The sequence below is a fragment of the Molothrus aeneus genome, unplaced genomic scaffold (genome assembly GCF_037042795.1).
Source record: "Molothrus aeneus isolate 106 unplaced genomic scaffold, BPBGC_Maene_1.0 scaffold_80, whole genome shotgun sequence".
Lineage (NCBI taxonomy): Eukaryota > Metazoa > Chordata > Aves > Passeriformes > Icteridae > Molothrus > Molothrus aeneus.
Window position 1 is genome coordinate 203,721 of NW_027099232.1, and position 17,288 is coordinate 221,008.

The 17,288-nt window shown below is 60.4% G+C and overlaps 1 long non-coding RNA gene across 2 annotated transcripts; it reads right to left on the minus strand.

Annotated features, from left to right (window-relative positions):
• Positions 1–8,766: 8,766 nt before the first annotated feature.
• On the minus strand, positions 8,767–11,722 carry LOC136571161 (uncharacterized). Of its 2 annotated transcripts, none has more exons than XR_010785665.1 (3): positions 11,028–11,719; positions 10,424–10,535; positions 8,767–9,244 (listed from the first exon to the last, which is right to left on the minus strand). It is a non-coding gene; the product is annotated as an uncharacterized lncRNA (long non-coding RNA). The 2 variants fall into 2 exon arrangements; XR_010785666.1 differs by lacking the exon at positions 8,767–9,244 and adding an exon at positions 9,583–9,853 and having other exon boundaries at positions 11,028–11,722.
• Between the last annotated feature and the right edge of the window lie 5,566 nt (positions 11,723–17,288).

Sequence of the window (17,288 nt, forward strand, 5' to 3'; positions counted from 1 at the left end):
CACGCTTTGAGACGCCTTCAGAAATAGCAGAATCAGCGCCACCTCCTAAGAGCCCTGCTGAGGAACCCCGCCCTCCTTGGGACACCCAATGCAGCAGAGCTCGAAAAACAAAGGGAAAAGTCAAGCTTGGAGTGGAAAAAGACAATAGAAATACAGCAGCCTTTCAAGAAAGCCTTCACACAGCAATAGTGGGAACCGGTCACATTTCTTCTTTCCTTGCTCTCTGTAATGAGCACACAGAATAAGAGGAACAGGAGTGGGCCATGGAGAAGGACAGAGGAAAAGACAGAGCGCCAAACACACAGGGTGCTCAGAATTCATGTGATGAGAGGCTCAGATGTGTTTTGCACAGCACAATGAATGGTCTGATTTTCAGAAGACAATTGAGAACAGACAGCAAAACTGCCTCAAGGGTACAGAGGCTTCCTAAGAATTCTCCTGGAACAGGTAAAGAAGAGAAACCACACAGACTATCAATGCAAGACTCGAAAACCAGCAAGAGATTTACTCTTGTGTATTAAATGTTAAAAATCACATGCATAATTATAGAATATTTTAGTTCAAAAAATATTTCAAAAAACAACCCTGACAGTTTACCTGCAACTGCTATAAAATATCTATTATATATATATGAACATGATGGTTTTCTGTAACCAAAACCATGAGACAAGGATGCAACCATGCAGGTACTGCAGAGTGAACTGATGCCCTGCATCAGACAGTCTTGTCAAACTCCTGCTGGCAGAACTGAGCTCACCCCAGCCCACAGACGCACTCGTCCGCACACGGATTCACACGCAAGTGACAGCTGGGGAAACAAGGAGTGGCAGAAAATCAGATTTTGCACACTACAGCCAAGACTTGTGAAAGGCTGCAGCGGAAAATGCTGCAAAGGAGCCCGTGGTACAAGAAATGCAGGCTCATAGGCTGTCTCCTCCAGACATGCTGCTGGAATATTCTGCAGAGCTGGCCACATGCACAGTGCCCCCGAGCCCTGTAAGCAACATCAGAAACGTCAGCACGTGTTTCACCAGGCACTTAAACCTTAAGACACGGTTTAGCTCCTAAGGAAGGCAGCCAACAAAGATGTTTGTAACATTTACCAAGGAACAGATAGAAAAATGACAGGTTGCTCAGATCTTGGACCTTTTCCATTTTCATTCCAAGTCCCAGCCCCACCATCCACTTACCAGCCCCGCAGTGATTTCAACTCCCCCCAACAGGTGCCATCACAGGCCCAGGCAATATTCTACCATCGACGGGGTTTTCAGGCACAAGGTTGCAACAGAGAAAAGAAGACAGAGACAGAGAGAGAGAGAGAGAAGGAGACACAGAGAGAGAGAGGGAGGCAGAGAGACAAGAAGACAGAGAAAAGAAGACAGAGAGAAAAGGAGACAGAGACAGAGAGAAAAGGAGACAGAGAAGAAAAGGAGGGTGGGAAAACTGAAGGACAGGAGTTAGAGGGAAAAGAAAGTGGTTAGAATTAGACCTCAAGTGAAAACTTAGGGGTAGAGTGAAAAAGGAAAAGACTGAGAGCAAAAAAGACAATCCAAGGAAAAGGAGAACACGGAGAAAAAGAAACAAGAAGAGCGAGGGTGAAAGTAATAAAGAAAAAGAAATAAGGACTGAACTCCAGAGGTAGGAACCAGTTCTTTGTTATTTCATCGTCTGAAACTTTTTCCTTGGAGTGTGTTTGGGGAAGGATGGGAGATAGACCTTTTTACCTTTCTGCTTTTGTCTCTTTCTGTGGTGCATCATATCCATCCCTTCCATAGCTGAACCAGTGGGTCTGGACTTTCTGACAGGAATTTAACAGAAAGCTTTTTCAATCTTTTGTCCCCCTAGAAGCAGCCCAAGTTTTTGGGGCAATCTGTCTCAAAACAATTCTGTCAAATTTCCTTTTAGTTCTCGATGCTGCTCAGGCCCATCAGACTGACACAAAACCCCCTCAGTCATGTCCCCAGCCCCGGTGGAACGGCTGAGCTCTCTGAACTCCAGCCTTGCACTGTCCCACCGTAATTACATTGCAATTGTAGATAGAATTGTGGCAGGTTCTGGGCCACTGGCTCTGAATCCTCCTGAATCCTCAGGGCTGACCACGGCATTTGTCTGTACTTTCCTGTCCCTGGGGCTGATCACTCCGTGCTTGCCAAGGGACGGAACGCTCGCTCTGCACAGCTCCTTGGAGCTGAGGGTGCCTGCCGACACTGAGAGATGGGTGAGTGAGCGACCCTGTAATGTTCAGGTGGGTTCGGCTGATCTCGCGTTGGTTCGGCTTATCTAGTTCGGTTGGGCTTATCTAGTTCGGTCGGGCTTATCTAGTTCGGTCGGGCTTATCTAGTTCGGTTGGGCTGAACGCGGTTCCGTCGCGTTCCGTTCAGTTCACCTCAGCTAAGGTCGGATGGATTCGGCAAATCGCGGCCAGAGTCGGCCGTTCGGGTAGGCTCGGCTCCACTCGGCCACACTCGGCCGTCGCCGGCTCCACTCGGCCGTCGCCGGCTCCACTCGGCCACACTCGGCCGTCGTCGGCTCCACTCGGCCACACTCGGCCGTCGTCGGCTCCACTCGGCCACACTCGGCCGTCGTCGGCTCCACTCGGCCACACTCGGCCGTCGTCGGCTCCACTCGGCCACACTCGGCCGTCGCCGGCTCCACTCGGCCACACTCGGCCGTCGTCGGCTCCACTCGGCCACACTCGGCTGTTGTCGGCTCCACTCGGCCACGCTCGGCCGTCGCCGGCTCCACTCGGCCACGCTCGGCCGTCGCCGGCTCCACTCGGCCGTCGCCGGCTCCACTCGGCCACACTCGGCTATTGTCGGCTCCACTCGGCCACACTCGGCTCTTCGGCCCTGCCTGACTCTGCTCCGCGCTGCAATGGCGGCCGCTGGCAGGGCCCCGCTCCCCGGCCTGAGCCCCGGGAGGGGACAGAGCGCCGGGACAGCCGCCTCAGCCCGGGTCACCCTGTCCCTGCCCGCCCCCGCGTCCCCCGGAGCGCGCCCTGCAGCGCAGAACGCGGCCTTTGGGCCAGGAGCGGGGACAATGCCCTCGGCTCGGCAGCAGCGCCGGGAGGCAGCGGGCGGTGCCCTCAGGTGAGCGGCCGGAGGGGAGGGAGCTGGGCCGGGGGCACCGGGGCCGGGGGCACCCACAGGGGGCCGGGGCTGCTTTGGGCGCTGCTGCGTGGGACCCGCTGCGGGTGGCACGGCTCTGTCCCGGGCCTTGCGGCTCTCTGGGATCGTGTGCCGTGGAATAAAGCTGGGGCTCGTCCCAGCTGCGGGAACAGCGTTTTATTGGGTGAGAAACAGAGTTCACTGTCTCGAATTTTTACACGTTTGTTAAGGGATAAAAGGCAGCGCTGGGGTGCTTGGCTGTTTGCCAGGAGCACCCGGTTCCCTTAAACCGTGTTCTCTAGATTCTGTTCCATTGCAGTGGTGTGTGCATATTCATTAGAGTTTATACATATTCAAAGAGTCCTTTTCAGTTTAGATGTTCTTTTGCTTGGTTGGAATCTTCGTGCCATCTTGTGGATTACACCAATATACTTTATTTCTTCCTGTGGTGCCATCCTGTTTTATTTTCACTCCCTCGTTATTTGATAACGAGGGTCAGTAAATTTTTCCTTTTTTTTCAGTGCTCTGGTTTCTGTTTCTGTTATCTTGTGTTTCAGATAAGATTGTCCCCAGGTGTGGGAAATCACCTCATTATCTGACACCATTTTCTGAGTTCCTTACATGTAACAGCATTTGAACATTTCACAGTCTCTATGATGCTGCAGTCTAAACTAGTGTCTGTTACAGTGCTGTTTATGAAAGCTGTGCAGTGCATACACGAACTGACAGATTATCCTTGATCCAGAGCAGTAGTTACAGACTGTCCCCTCTCGGGAGTTTTGTGGTCAATAACACCGTGCCAGAGCTCAGACATGAATGGCAAGGGCAATACCTGCATTTGTTATGTTTCATTCTGGGCTGGGCTGAGCTCTGTTTGCCGGGAAGCAGCGGGATGGGTGTCCCTGTGCCCACCCCCCTGGGTCCCAGAGAGAAGCTGCTCCTGTGGCTGCAGCTGAGGGGCACTGGGAAACCTGAACGGTCCTGATGGAAACCGATGCCAAACCGGGTTTGGTTGGGTTTGGGACTTGCCATTTTCCCCTGATCCGTGGGTTTTGCCTTAGGAAGCAGAAACTGGGCACCAGGACATTTTGTTAGCCTAGAAGGGACGAGTTTGTTTGTATTTATGTCCTGAGGCACCTGGATCGATTTGGGTCTCAGTTGGCACCCGAGAGCCTCCTCTGTGTCCTGGGCGGGGTGGTGGCTACCAAAGGGGTAAAAGCTGGAGCAGGAGGGTGGGTGGAGAGGAGAGCAGTGGCTCTGTGGGGATTTGCATCTGGAAAGGGCCCTCAGTTTCCTGGCGGGAGTCCTGGAATCAGAGCTGAGAGTCGCTGAGCAGTGAGGATCGTGCAGCTGCAGTGCCGAGAGTGCAGAGGCTGCAGTGGGCGTTGTCTGCTCGCTCTCCTGATGTCCCATCTCTCATGCTGGGCTGGCACCCAGGCACCTGCAGGGCTGCACACCCTCAGGGCAGGGGTGGTTTGTAAATGTTTTAAATGCTGCAGCAGCTCCCTCAGGCTGGATGAGTGTGAGGATATCCAGCTCTGCCTTAGGGCTTGGAGCACGGCAAGGGTGCAGGGCTCACGGTCAGTCTTGTTTAAACACTTGTAATAGCAAAATATTTTAAAGCAGAGACTGTGAGGCAATAACAAAGGCGAGTCTGTGGCAAGGATAGGTCCGAGCTGTCTTTATTAAAGATCCACACTGCTGGATGTTGTGTCAGAGCCCTCTGGGGACAGAAGGTGTCCCCAAAGCTTCATGAAGCCCTTGTTTCCTGCTGGCAGGGCAGGGTGTGAGCCCAGCCTCGGGGGCTGTGTGGCTCCTCCTGCCTGGAGCAGGGACAGCCCGCGGGGCTGAGCCCCAGAGGTTCAGTTGCTGGAGCAGGTGGGGATCTCTTTGTGCCTGGGAATTGTCGCTGCTGCGTTCCTGGCCCAGCTGCAGGGTTCCCTCAGAGCCCGTGCCCTGCAGCAGCACTGGGAGCTCCTGGGCTGGGCAGGGAGCAGCTCTGGCCTGGGGCTCTCAGGCCCATCAGTGCCCATGGAAACCCAGCGTTTGTTCTGCTGCCATCAGCCTCTCTGCTGTGCCAGCCTCGCTGCCAGGGCACAGAGCTGTGGGAAGGCTCCATCCCATCTGTGCCAAGCGCTGCCAGCGCTTCCAGCAGCGCTGCTGGGGCACCAAGGGCTGCCTTTGGAGCCTGGCTGGCACAGAGGGTGACACACTCTGCCCTGCAGCGCCCAGCTGCATCCCACAGCTGCACAGTTCAGCCAGCAGGGAGCAGAGTCAGCTCTGGGCCCAAACCAGGTTTTGTCCCCCAGAGAGCCACTGAGCTTCCTGAGGCAGCACACAGATGTGCCCTGGCCTTTGGGGCTGATGGTGAGGGCTGCCAGGGGATTGTGATAAGGCTGAGCTGGAGCTTTCTTAGAAAAGCCATCAGCTGTAAGGAGAATCTCTGGCAAACAGGTGGCTGGGGCACTGGCTGGGAGCAGGTCCTGGCCTTTTCTCTTCTCTGCTTTAACCTGTTCTTAAGAGGAGCCCAAAACTGCAAAATGGAAAGGAAGGGGGCTGTGGGAGTGAAAGTTGCTTTGCATTTTTTGAAGTGTTGCTGTGGATTTTGGTGTGTCAAGTGGCACTACCAAAACAGCATTGGAATAACCAAACTTCAGGACTCTGCGCTTAATTCCTTGAATGTGTTTGTGTGGGTGCAGGAAATGCCAAATCCCAAAGCAATTCCATGTCTGTAACTTCAAGTGCAACATCTTTAAAAGCAAGTGCTCAGTGTGGGCTTTCCGTGTGGGTGCAAATGGCCCAAGGCCTTTCTTGTGTCCCAAAAGCAAAAAGCCTTTCCCTGGGAGGTTTTGGAGGGGATTCTCTTTGGGATTTCTTGTGGTGCAGCATCCCGGGTGTCCCTTCCTTTGTGCAAAGTCCAGTGGGAAAGGATGGAATGGCTGCCACGTGGGCTCTGGGATAAAAATGGTTCTGTTCAAATGAGGCAGAGAATGCAAGATGAAAAATGAGCATCCTTTTATTGTCTGAAATAGTCAGGAATAAAAGTGCTGGCAAAGGACACGTTTGTGTTTGAATTGGTGTCACCTCTCATGGGTAAAACCCCATAGTGAGCCAGCAGAGCAGAGCTATGAGAGCTGGGATCCTTGGACTTCCACAGTGGACATAATTTTCTTTTCTCCTCTCTTTCAGGGCAGGAAAAATCATCCAACTCCTCCCATCTTTGCCCGAAGCTTTGGTGTTGGAGCAGCCAAAGGCAAGAGGCTTCAGCAGCAGGGCTCTGCGCTGGAGGGCTCTGGTCCTGCCCACGCTGTGGGGTGAGTCAGAGGGACACAGGGCTCCCCTTTTCCTCTCTGCTGGCATGAGCTGCCATGGCAATGCCATTGCTGCCAGCCCAGCCCCAGCTGTGCCTGCTGGAGAAGGGCAGAGGTGCAGAGGCAGTGCCAGAGTTCCCTGGGGATGCTGGAGCTGTGGTGCTGGCTGTGCCCTAGGGCAGCTTGGGCACTGTCTGTGCAGCCCAGGGCTGCTCTGGGCCTTCCTTCGGGAGCTCTCAGTGCATGCCCAGCTCTGCCAGGGCTGGCAGCCGCTGCAGGGCTGGCTGACAGCCTCTGCTGGGGCTGGGGGCAGGCACGGCCCTGGCACAGGGGCAGGGGCAGGGCTGGCAGCATTTGGGAGCCATGGGAGCAGAGTGAGGGGTGGTGCTGGGCACAGGGGTCAGCCTGTGCTGGTGTCAGCACAGCCCTGCAGGGCCCTGGCATCTGGGAGCAGCTCCAGCTCTCCTGGGGCCCAGGGATGGGCTCTGAGGGACTGGCTTTGCCTGTGCCTTTCCAGGGCACAGGAACAAGGGCAATGTGGTGCCAGAGCTGGGGCCCAGCAGGCTGTATTTCCCTCTGGGAAAGCAGAACAGACTCTGGGCTGAGCTGAGTTTCCTGCAAGGGCTCAGAATCCAGGGAAAAGGGAGTTCAGGAATTGCATCTGCTGCTGGGAACATTGCCTTAGGCTTGCTCAGTTTGTGTCTGTGAGCAGTGGGCTCTGGGCTGGAGAGGGGCTGTTGGCAGCAAAAGATGGAGTCAATGCTCTGCAGGGATGTGCAGGGAAGGACTGAGTGGGAGGGAAGGGCAGTGTTTAGAAATGAGATCAGCATTTCTCCCAGAATTGGGGTGCAGCAGTGATGGGGGTGGTTGCGTTTGCTCTGGGCCTTGTTATTCCTTGTGCAATTTGCAAATTCTGCTGCATGAGTTACTGTCCAGTATCTTTCTAACAAAAACTGACAGAAATTGAGGTTTAGGAGTAGAACTGAGGTCCATTCACTGCACAATCTTGCCAAGGCTGGAGGACTGGGATGATGGCTGCTCTCAGCAAAGGTCACTTCTCAATGCTGTGTCAGATTTGCCGCAGTGCTGGGCAGGAAAGGTGAGGGTTTGGATCAGGAATTGTGCAAACAAGGCCTGGGTGTGGTTGATTTGTTTTGTTTTTCAGTGAGCTGGGGCTGGCACAGGGAATGGTGCAGGTGCTGCTCTGGCACCAGAGCTGCTGCCCTTTGGAGCCATGTTAAAGGTGTGACCATAGAACACTTTGGGGGCTGTTTTCAGCACTCTGGGTTTCAGAGCTGCTGTCCCCAGCCCGTTGCCAGCCCTGGGACATCTGCTCTGGTTCCAGGCTGTCCTTGCTGGAGCAGCCTGGTCCCTGCCGTGCCCAAGCCCTGAGACACAGAGGGAGCCCTGTGCCCAGGGGCCTTTGGCACCTTGTCAGGAACGTGGCAGCAGCCCCGGGAGCAGGCTGGGGGTGAGAACTGGGTGTTGGGAACTGAGGAGTGCTCATCTGGGCTGGGGGGAAGGGGCAGGAGTTTCCATGCCCCTGGAGCTTTCCTGCTGGCATGGGGCAGCACAGGGAGCAGAATTCATTGTGCCCCTGCCACGGGCAGTGCTGGCCTGGGTGTCTGTGCTGTGCCACCAGAGCGTGGCACTTTGCTGCTGTCACTGCCACTGCCAGCCCAGCTGGGGGCTGTGCCCTCCTGCCAGCCCCAGCCAGGAGCTCCAGGGGTGCCTCTGTGCCCTGCTGGGAGCGTTTGCTGGGAATGTGCCCCATCCCTGGGAGCGTCCCTTTGTCCCTGGGCTGCCAGCCAGAGCTTTGGGCTGCTCAGGCTCAGGCTGGGATTGCCAAAGGCACCGAGAGGGAGCAGCACAGGGAGGGGGCTCAGAGAGGGGCTGGCAGAGCCCAGCTGGCAGGCTGGGCTGGCTGCTGCAGGTGGGGCTGTGTGCACTGCAGGCAGGGAATGTCCCCTTCCCTCAGCAGCCCTGCAGATCCCAAGGGCTCCCAGAGCAGGATTTTATTCCTTACCTCCCTTTGTGGAGATTCATTCTCCACATTGCCATGAGCAATTCTTGGATTTCTCTAGGAGCAAACCTCCCAGCAGAGCCAGATTGCAGTGGAGGCCAGAGCTGTGTTTGGAGCAGGGAGTGCTGAGAGCTGCGTCTGCCTGTGCTGCCCCAGCCTGAGCACAGGCACAGAGAACAGCCTGGGCAAAGGGATTGGGGCAATGGCTGATGCCCAGGGAGAAGAGCACAAACCCACAGCCATTCAGCCTGACAGTCCCCTCCACCCAGAGCTCAGCACACATCCTCACAGGGAAGCCCAGCAGCTGAAGGGAAAAAAACCCACAGAAGAAAAAGGTGAGTTATTTTGCTGTAAAGTTATTTCAAGTTGTTATTAAAGCCCAACCAACATTTGCTCTTGCTTTTGGTTGGGTGAATAACAAGCAGTGGGCACAGGTGATGCCATTCATGTGGCTGAAAACCTGGTGTGATCTAGAGGGGATCCAAGAACTGTTTGTGTAGGGCAATGGAATGTGAGGGGATGTCAGGGGCAGTGAGGTGGCATTTTGGAGGGAATTGCTGAGGTCATTGAAGGGAGACCAGCAGACAATTTCCCTGGGAAATCCGAGGCCCCTCGGGCCCACAGCCAGGACTCTCCAGGGCTGAGGGGGCAGCACTGGAGACTCCCTGTGTCCTCCTTCCTTGGCAGCAGCCAGCAGGGAAGGGAGAAGAGGATCCCTGTGGGATGAGAGTGCAGAGAGCGAGCAGAGGAGCAGCCTCGGGCTGGAGAAAGGCCAAGGGACCAACACGGTGGCACCAGGGCACCTGTGAGGAACAGAATGGACACTTGGAGGCGAGGAGTGCATGGTTTGGGCAAAATGTCCGTGAATCTCCAGAGAGATAAGGAGGGGATATTTAGGAGGGAAACGCTGAGGTGATGAGTTCACCCAGCCTGGCACAAGGTGTGTTTGCACAGGCTGGGGCCAGAGGTGGAGGTCAACCCAAAGCCAGCCCTGCTCAGCCTCTCAATCCCAGGATAAGTTGTACAGGCTGCCCACTGAGGGATTAAAAATACATGAAAATGAAACCAAGAGCATTAATGAGATTCCTGGGAATCCCATTAACTTGTTGGCAGAGCTCCTGACACAGTTTGGAGCTTTGATGACAAGAATGCATTTCTTTATTTGGATTATTCACTGCGTGGGATATGGGGTTTGTTTGGATTTTAAAGCCCTCATGGTGGCTCTGACACTGCTCAGGAGCTGGTAGAGAAGCAGAGTCAGAGCTCCTGGCAGGCACAGGGTGTTTTCCCCCATAGTGGATTGTGGAGCAATTGTCTGGGACCTGGATTGTCCCTCTGGGTGATGCCACTTGCTGTGGTTTGTATCATTCCATCCATTTAATTCCCAAAACTTCTCAGCCCAGGGGTTGGAGCTGACAAGGCAGGACAAAGATTGTTCTCTGTGTGGTGCCCAGATTTGGGGTTCCCTGTCAGCTGTGCCAGTTCTGATGAGTTACACCCATAGCCCCAAATTCCCTGCTCCATTCCCGCTGCAGTAACCTCCCAGTGCCCCATGGAGTGTGGGCATTCCCATGCAGAGCTGCTGCCTTGGACAGCAGCTGTGTCAGGAGCCAGCAGAGCTTCCAAGGAAGCTCAGCAGCACAGGGACAAGGCCAGGGTTCTATTCCATAGAAGTGGCTGTTGGGAACCCTCAGCCCAATGGTGTCCCTGGGCTCACTGGCCAGAGCTGCCTGGAATGGAGCCCATTTCACCCCCCTGAGCTCCAGGATGGAGAACATCCAGTGGATGGTTTAGAGCAGGGGAAGGCAGTGGCCAGATGTGCTCCCAGCCTGAGCTGAGGCAGCCCCTGTGCCCAGGGGGGGACATCTCTCCCTGCAGAAGCTCAGCTCCTTTCAGAGCCTCAGCAGGGGCCTCTACAAATTCTTTTCTCTCAGGAAAGGGATGCCCAGCTTTGTCTTCAGCACCCCTCCAGTGGCACCTACCTGGGAAAGCTTTCCATCACTTCTGCACTTCCAGCTGGATCCCTGGAAAACTCCAAACTCCATCCCACTGATTTTCAGGTACCTCTGAGGGCTGCTGCCTGGGATTGAACATCTGTGGGGGAAGATGGCCTTGGCTTTGATGCTGCTGATGGCCGATGGCCTCAGGCTGGGGAGGAGGGAAGGGATTTGGGGTGCTGGGCCACAGCTGGCAGCTGTGTGGGAGCTCTGAGCCAGGAGTTGCTGCATGAGCCCCTCTGCAAAGGGCCCGTGCCTCCATTCCCAGCAATGCCAGCTGCTCCTTGGGGTCCTGCTGGGCTGCTGGTGTGGCTTTGTCCGGGCTGAAGCATTTCCAGGGGCCTGCTCAGAGCAGCCCCTGGCCCAGGAGCCACGGTGCAGGCACAGCTGCAGATGCCAAATACATGAGGGGCTGCTGCCTTTCAGGAGCTCCTGGCCTCCTCCTGCCCTGCGCTCCCAGCCAGCTGGGACACAGCCAGGGAACACCAAGGAGCATGGCTGGCAGCCAGCAGGAGACACCGAGGCCCCTGGGCCAGAAAAACAGCCCTGGCCTCAGCAGCCAGCATCGTTTGGAGCTGGCAGCACTCACCTGCAGGCAACGCCCCCCGGCACTCTCCAGAAGAGCTTTGGCCACGGAGCAAGGTAACCCTCAGGGCTTGTCTTGTTCGCTTCTTCCTGGGGAAACAAAGGGACATTGTGGGAGCACATTTACAGCTGCTGGGGAAATCCTGGCAAGGGCAGAACAATCAGGGCTATGGGGAAGAGTTTGGTGCTGCCATGTTGAGTGCCAGCCAGTTCTGCCCCACAGCCATTGCAGGGGCTGCTGTGTAAAGAAGCAGTAGCAGAAGGGAAGGAGCTGCATTTGTAGAGGAGTTCTCTTAGTGGCAGCAGTCATTCCCATCCCACACAGGGCCTTTGGAACAGCCCTGGGATTGGCCCAGGTGTTTGGAGCAGGGTGCTGAGAAGGCCAAAATTCTGGGTTTGATGCGCAGCTGGGCCGGTCCCTTCTCAGCATTTGACTTGATGATTCTCACGGCTCTAGAAATAAAGAACAAATCGTTTCCACTGGTTTTTTAACCCATGGGGTTTTTCCTAGCGTTTCCCTGGGGCTCCAGTCCCACCCCAGGCACAACGGGAGCGGGAGCAGCAACGCCTCGGCCCCAGCGGCCGTCCCAGAGCGGCTGCTCCTGGCTGGGAAGCTGCAGCCCCCAGCAGGGGCTGCGGGCACGGAGCAGGGGCTGCGGCCGCTGTGGCTCGTAGGGGAGCGCGGCGCTCGTGGCGTTACCGGGCCGGGGGCTGCGGGGCGGCGCCGTGTCCGCCAGGGGGCGCCCCGCGGGGCGGGCGGCGGCGCTGAGCGAGCGGCGATGCCCGTGGGGTCCCGGGGCCGGTACGGGCGGTCTCGGTGTCCTTCCCGCTGCCAGCCGCGATCCAGAGGCTGCTCCAGGGAAGCGTCGTTCTCCTGGCGAGCACGGCAGCGACACAGCACCGGCTCCCTGCTGCCGCAGCCGGAGCGTGCCTGGAGCCCCGGCGGGACCCAGCCCCGCGCTGGCCGCAGCCGGAGCGGCAGCGCCTGTCCCGGAGCGGCTTTTCCCCAGCGCGGCGGTGGTGGTCCCGATCCCAGCCCCAATCCCACCTCGATCCTCCGGCCCCGGCACTCATACCCTGCCCGCCGAGGAAGAAGCGGCTCGGCCCAGCTCCCACGGGAAATACCAGCAGGACTAGGATGCTAATCCCCAGGCCTGGATCCCGATCCCAGTCCCACCCGAGCGCCTTGGATCCCGCGCAGCACCAGTAGCAGCCCCCGACCCGGATCTCCGCACAGCGCTCCGACCGACGCTCCCGCCGCAAGCCGAGATGAGCATCCCCCGCAGAAAACGGGACAGGCGCCGATCGGCCGGGATTTATGGGCGGGCGGGGGGCGGGGGGAAGGTGGGGCCCCGAGGGCGGGGCCGGCACAGGTGCGAGGGGCGGGGCCTGCACAGGTGTGAGGGACCCCAGTGCGGCTGCGCGGGGCGGGGCCTTGGGGGATTTAAGGCGCGGGGAGGGCACGGCGGAGCCATTTGCTCCTGGGCGTTGGGTGAGGGAGGTTGTTGCCGGCCGGGGCCCTATATCTCTTTTTCTCTGCGTTTCTTTTCTCCTGCGTTTCTGTTGTGTTGTATTTCTGTGTATTTCTCCTTTCTACCCTCCCTTCCACCCCTCCCCCACCCCCTACACCCTCCCCCCCCCAAACCCCCCCCCTCCCTCTCCCCCCTAGCCCTCCCCTCCCTCCCCCCCTACGGCCGCCCCTCTCTCGTTCTCTACCCTACCTACCCTACCCTGCTTTCCCATCCTCGGGCTTCCCTCCCCAGCCGGACTCCCCCCTGCCCCCTCTCCCTGCTCCCCTTCCCCCCCACCAGTCGCTCCCCATCCGCCCTCAATCCTGCTCCTTCCTCCACCCTTCCTTCCCCCCAGCCCCGTCCCCTGCTGTCCTGCACACCCCGATTTCTCCCCAACTTCTCCTCCGTTGCCCTGTTCTCGTTCTCCATTCCCCACTCTCCTCCTTTCCTCGCAGCCGCGGGGCTCGGGGTGCCGGGCAATAATAAAGCCCTGAGGGCCGGAGCCCGGCGCCCCCGGCCTCGCTGGGGTCCCCACACGGGGCCGGAGCCGCTCTGCGGGTCCCCCCATTGCAGTCCAACACACCGCCCGACACCGCCGGGGCTCCGGCTTTCCCAACATCACACTGGGGGGGTCCTGGGGCGGGGGGCCCGAGTTACAGGGGCCCCCTCATTAGGAGGGGGTCCCAGGGGGGAGGGGGGTTTAGGAAGGGCCCCCTCATTAGGAGGGGGTCCCTGGGGGGAGGGGGGGATAGGAAGGGCCCCCTCCGGAGGAGGGGGTCCCGGGGGGGGTGGGGGCGGGCCCCCTCCAGAGGAGGGGGTCCAGGGGAGGGGGCGGGGCTTGGGGCGGGGTAATTCCCCCTCCAAGCCCCGCCCCCTCCCCTGGACGCCCTCCTCCGGACGGAGTGCCGCCCCGGCCCCCTCCAGGGACCCCCCTCCTCCGGACCGGGGCCCGGGGGGGAGGGTGGGGCGGGCGGGGACAGGACGGCAGGGGACGGTCGTGTGTCTGGCAATTTTTTTTTTTTTTTTTTTTACGTGGGTTCACGCTGCACAGTGACGTGCCCCCTCTGCTTCCCCCCCACCCCACCCTCCCCTCCCTCCCCCCCGGGCCCCTGTCCGGAGGAGGGGGTCCCTGGAGGGGGCCGGGGTGGGACCCCGTCCGGAGGAGGGGGTCCGGGGAAGGGGGCGGAGCCTGGAGGGGGAATCATTCCCCCCAGGCCCCGCCCTCTCCCCTGGACCCCCTCCTCCGGAGGGGGCCCTCCCCGACCCCCCCCAGGGACCCCCTCCTCCGGAGGGGGCCCCTCCTAACCCCCCTCCCCTCTGGGACCCCCTCCTAATGAGGGGGCCCCTCCTAAACCCCCCTCCCCCCTGGGACCCCCTCCTAATGAGGGGGCCCCTGTAACTCGGGCCCCCCGCCCCAGGACCCCCCCAGTGTGATGTTGGGAAAGCCGGAGCCCCGGCGGTGTCGGGCGGTGTGTTGGACTGCAATGGGGGGACCCGCAGAGCGGCTCCGGCCCCGTGTGGGGACCCCAGCGAGGCCGGGGGCGCCGGGCTCCGGCCCTCAGGGCTTTATTATTGCCCGGCACCCCGAGCCCCGCGGCTGCGAGGAAAGGAGGAAACGGGAGGACGGGGAGACAGGAGAGATGAGGGTGGTGAGGACGGGGAGGGAGAGGGGTCGGAGTGACGAGGGAAGCGGGACAGGAAGGGAAAGGCCGAGGGGGGACAAGAGGGACGGTGGAAAGAGGAGGAATAGAAGGGAGTAGTGGGGAAGGGACACGACAGGAACGAGTGGGGGGAGTCGGGTTTGGGAGGAGAGGAAAGGAGCGTTTTGGGGCGAGAGGGAAGGGGAGAAAGAAAGGGAATACGCGGGGAAGGAAGGAGGGGGGGTAGAGAGAGGGACAGAAGGGGAGGCCGAAGCCTCCGCGCCTTACCGGCGGAGCCCGCACACGGAGCTCCCGTCCGCACCGTGCTCTGAGTGAGCAAATGGCGGCCGAGGCGATTTCCGGGGTCTAAAACACCTCGGCCCCGCCCCGCGCAGCCGCTCTGGGGCCCCGCACACCTGAGCCGCGCCCGCCGTGCACACCTGAGCCGGCCCCGCCCCTGGTCCCGCCCTTTGTGCCGCCTGGCCCCGCCCCCGTTCTCTCAGGCCTCGTCCCTTGCGCCGCCCGGTTCCGCCCCTGTCCCCGCCCCCTGTTTTCAGGCTCCGCCCCCCGCACCGCTGTCCCCCGCCAGGCGGGGGCGCCGCGCTCGCACCGCGCTCCGTGTCCGCCAGAGGGCGCCCTGCGTGGTGCCGGCCCCACACGGCGGCTCCGCACCGGGGAACGGCCGCGATCCCGCACCCGGCAGCGCCCCGTGCCCGCGGCCATCCCGGGCCCCAAACCGGTCCCGGGCCCGCTGCCGCTTCCATCCGCCCGACGGGGGAGAGGCGGCACCGCCCGGCACATCCCAGCGACGCTCTGCCCCCCACCCCCGGCCGCGGTGGCACCGTCGCATCGCCCCATGCCCGCGCTCCGTGGCCCCGCCCCTCGCACCTGTGCCGGCCCCGCCCCCCTGTCCCCCCCGGTCCCGGGGCCATCGCTCGGGAGCCTCGCTCGGCGCTGTGCGAGCCCCGCCCGACGGCTGCTCCCGCCGGGGACCGCTCGGAGCCCGGGGCGCTGCGGCGGGGCCGTGACCGCGGCCTGGGCTGCGGGGGCCGAGCGCTGCCCGGCTCTGCCGGGGGGCCCCGGGCGGTGCCGCCTCTCCCCCGTCGCCATCGGGACTGGCATCGCTATGGGGCGGGAGGGGCCTGGCTCTCCTGAGCCCGCAGAGCCCCGTCCCGGTGTCACCTTCCGTGTCCCGGCGCCGCGGGCGGGAGTGGCGGGCAGGGAGCGGCAACCGCCGGCCCCGCCTTCCCGTCCCGCTCCGTCGGGCCCGGGCTCGCCGAGCCCCGGCCGGGACCCGCCCAGGCCCGGGGACACCGCGGCTCCCGCCCCGCCTCCTGCCCCCGGCACCTCCCCGCCCGCCCGGCAACGGCCCCGGGGCCTCCGGCACCCGAGACCGCGGCGGGGGCTGGGCCCGAGCCCCCGAACGCCGGCCCCACGGGCCCCGCAACGCCGCGCTCCCGGCTCCTCACCCCCCGCCCATCGGCACCGGGGAGAGGCCCCACGAGTGTCCCGGCTCCGGGAAGAGCCTCGGCCGCAGCTCGGCCTCCGCTGCCGGGCGCCACGAGGGAGCGCCTGAGCGCTTCTCTCAGCCCCGAAGCCGCCCCCGTCAGGCCGGGGCCGGGCCCGGACAGCGCCGGGCCGGGGCTCCGCTTTCCGAGCACTCGCACGCAGCATTTGGCCTCTGGCCCCGGGCCCCAAAATGCAGGACTCGGCCTCTGTGCTCGAGGCCTGGACGAGCCTCGTTCTGCACCCCCGAAACACAGGGCTCAAGTCCCGGCTTCACAGCCCTCGGCCTGGCCGGCTGGGACTGGGTCCAAGTGCCAGCAGCGGAGGACTTTGTCCCTGAGCCCTCCTCACCTTCACCACCACCAAAAAAAAAAAAAAACCCACAAAAAACAAAAAACAAAAAAACAAAAAACAAAAAAAAAAACCAAAAAAAAAAAAAAAACCAAAAAAAACCCCAACCAACCAAACAAACAAACAAAAATCCCAGCACTGTGATATCCCATTATCCCCAGCCGGGTTTGTTGCGCCGCCTCCGGCTCACGGAGCGATGCCGCTCGTGGCTCCGGGCGCTGCCGCGGCGCGGGGAGCAGCCCCGGATCCGCTCGGCCCGGGGGAAGCGAAGGGGTGCCCGGTGCCCGGGCCGGAGCGGGCAGCAGCGGGTGACGATCCGGGCGCTCCTGCCCGGCTCCTGAGCTCAGGCTGAGGCAGCTCCCAGCTGCCGCCGCCGGGAAGGAGCAGCTCCCCAAGGATGGCCGCGCTCCCGGGCCATGGCAGCTGCCCCGCCTCTCTCAGGGACAGCGGCAGCTTTGGCAGAGGAAGCGGAGCCCCAGCGGCCGGGGCTCGGCAGCAGCCGGCACCGAGCCCCTTGCACTGAGCGGGAGCAGAGGGACGGGCCCGAGCCCGGGACTCGCATCCCGCCCGGGGACTCGGGGACGCGGGCTCTCTGCTCGGGCTCCGCCAGGAGGAGGAGGCGGATGGGAGTGCCCGGGAGGAGCCGGCACTGCCGGCCGACAGGGCTGCTCCTGAGGGGAGAACTCGCTCTGTGCTCCTTGGGCGGGATCAAGGCATGGCCAGAAGCTTTCATATTCATTTTACAGACTCTCGCACACCGACCGCTACCAACGTGCACTGTGCAAAGCAGCCACAATGGCTGCAGGCTCCAAAACAAAGATAAACAACGCTGTTCTCCTTTCCTTCTTTACGCAATCACACCTAGCTAAGATTCCTAACACTGATGCCATTTTCTTTTGAAAACTCTGGCCAATACCATGCCACTGACTAGGTCTCAAAAGCAGAAAGATGACAGCCATCAATTAAAGCTGATGCCAGATCTTTGCCTATTTAGCTTTCCATGACAGAAATCCCTGGATGGATCCACGTGCTCCTCTGCTCCTATCAGCTGAGCTTTTGTCTCACTCTAATCTCATTAGGATGCCCTAAATCCAACCTGTTCTGCTTCTCAGAGCAAAGCCTGCTGCCATCTCTGCTCGTGACCTTTGCATGGCACACATTGTTAGCACACTGATAATGGCAAAACAAATTGCCTCTCCTTCTTTCTGCAGTGAACAGTTCAGCTTCTGGGGAGCTGCAGCTGTGACACTCATGAGC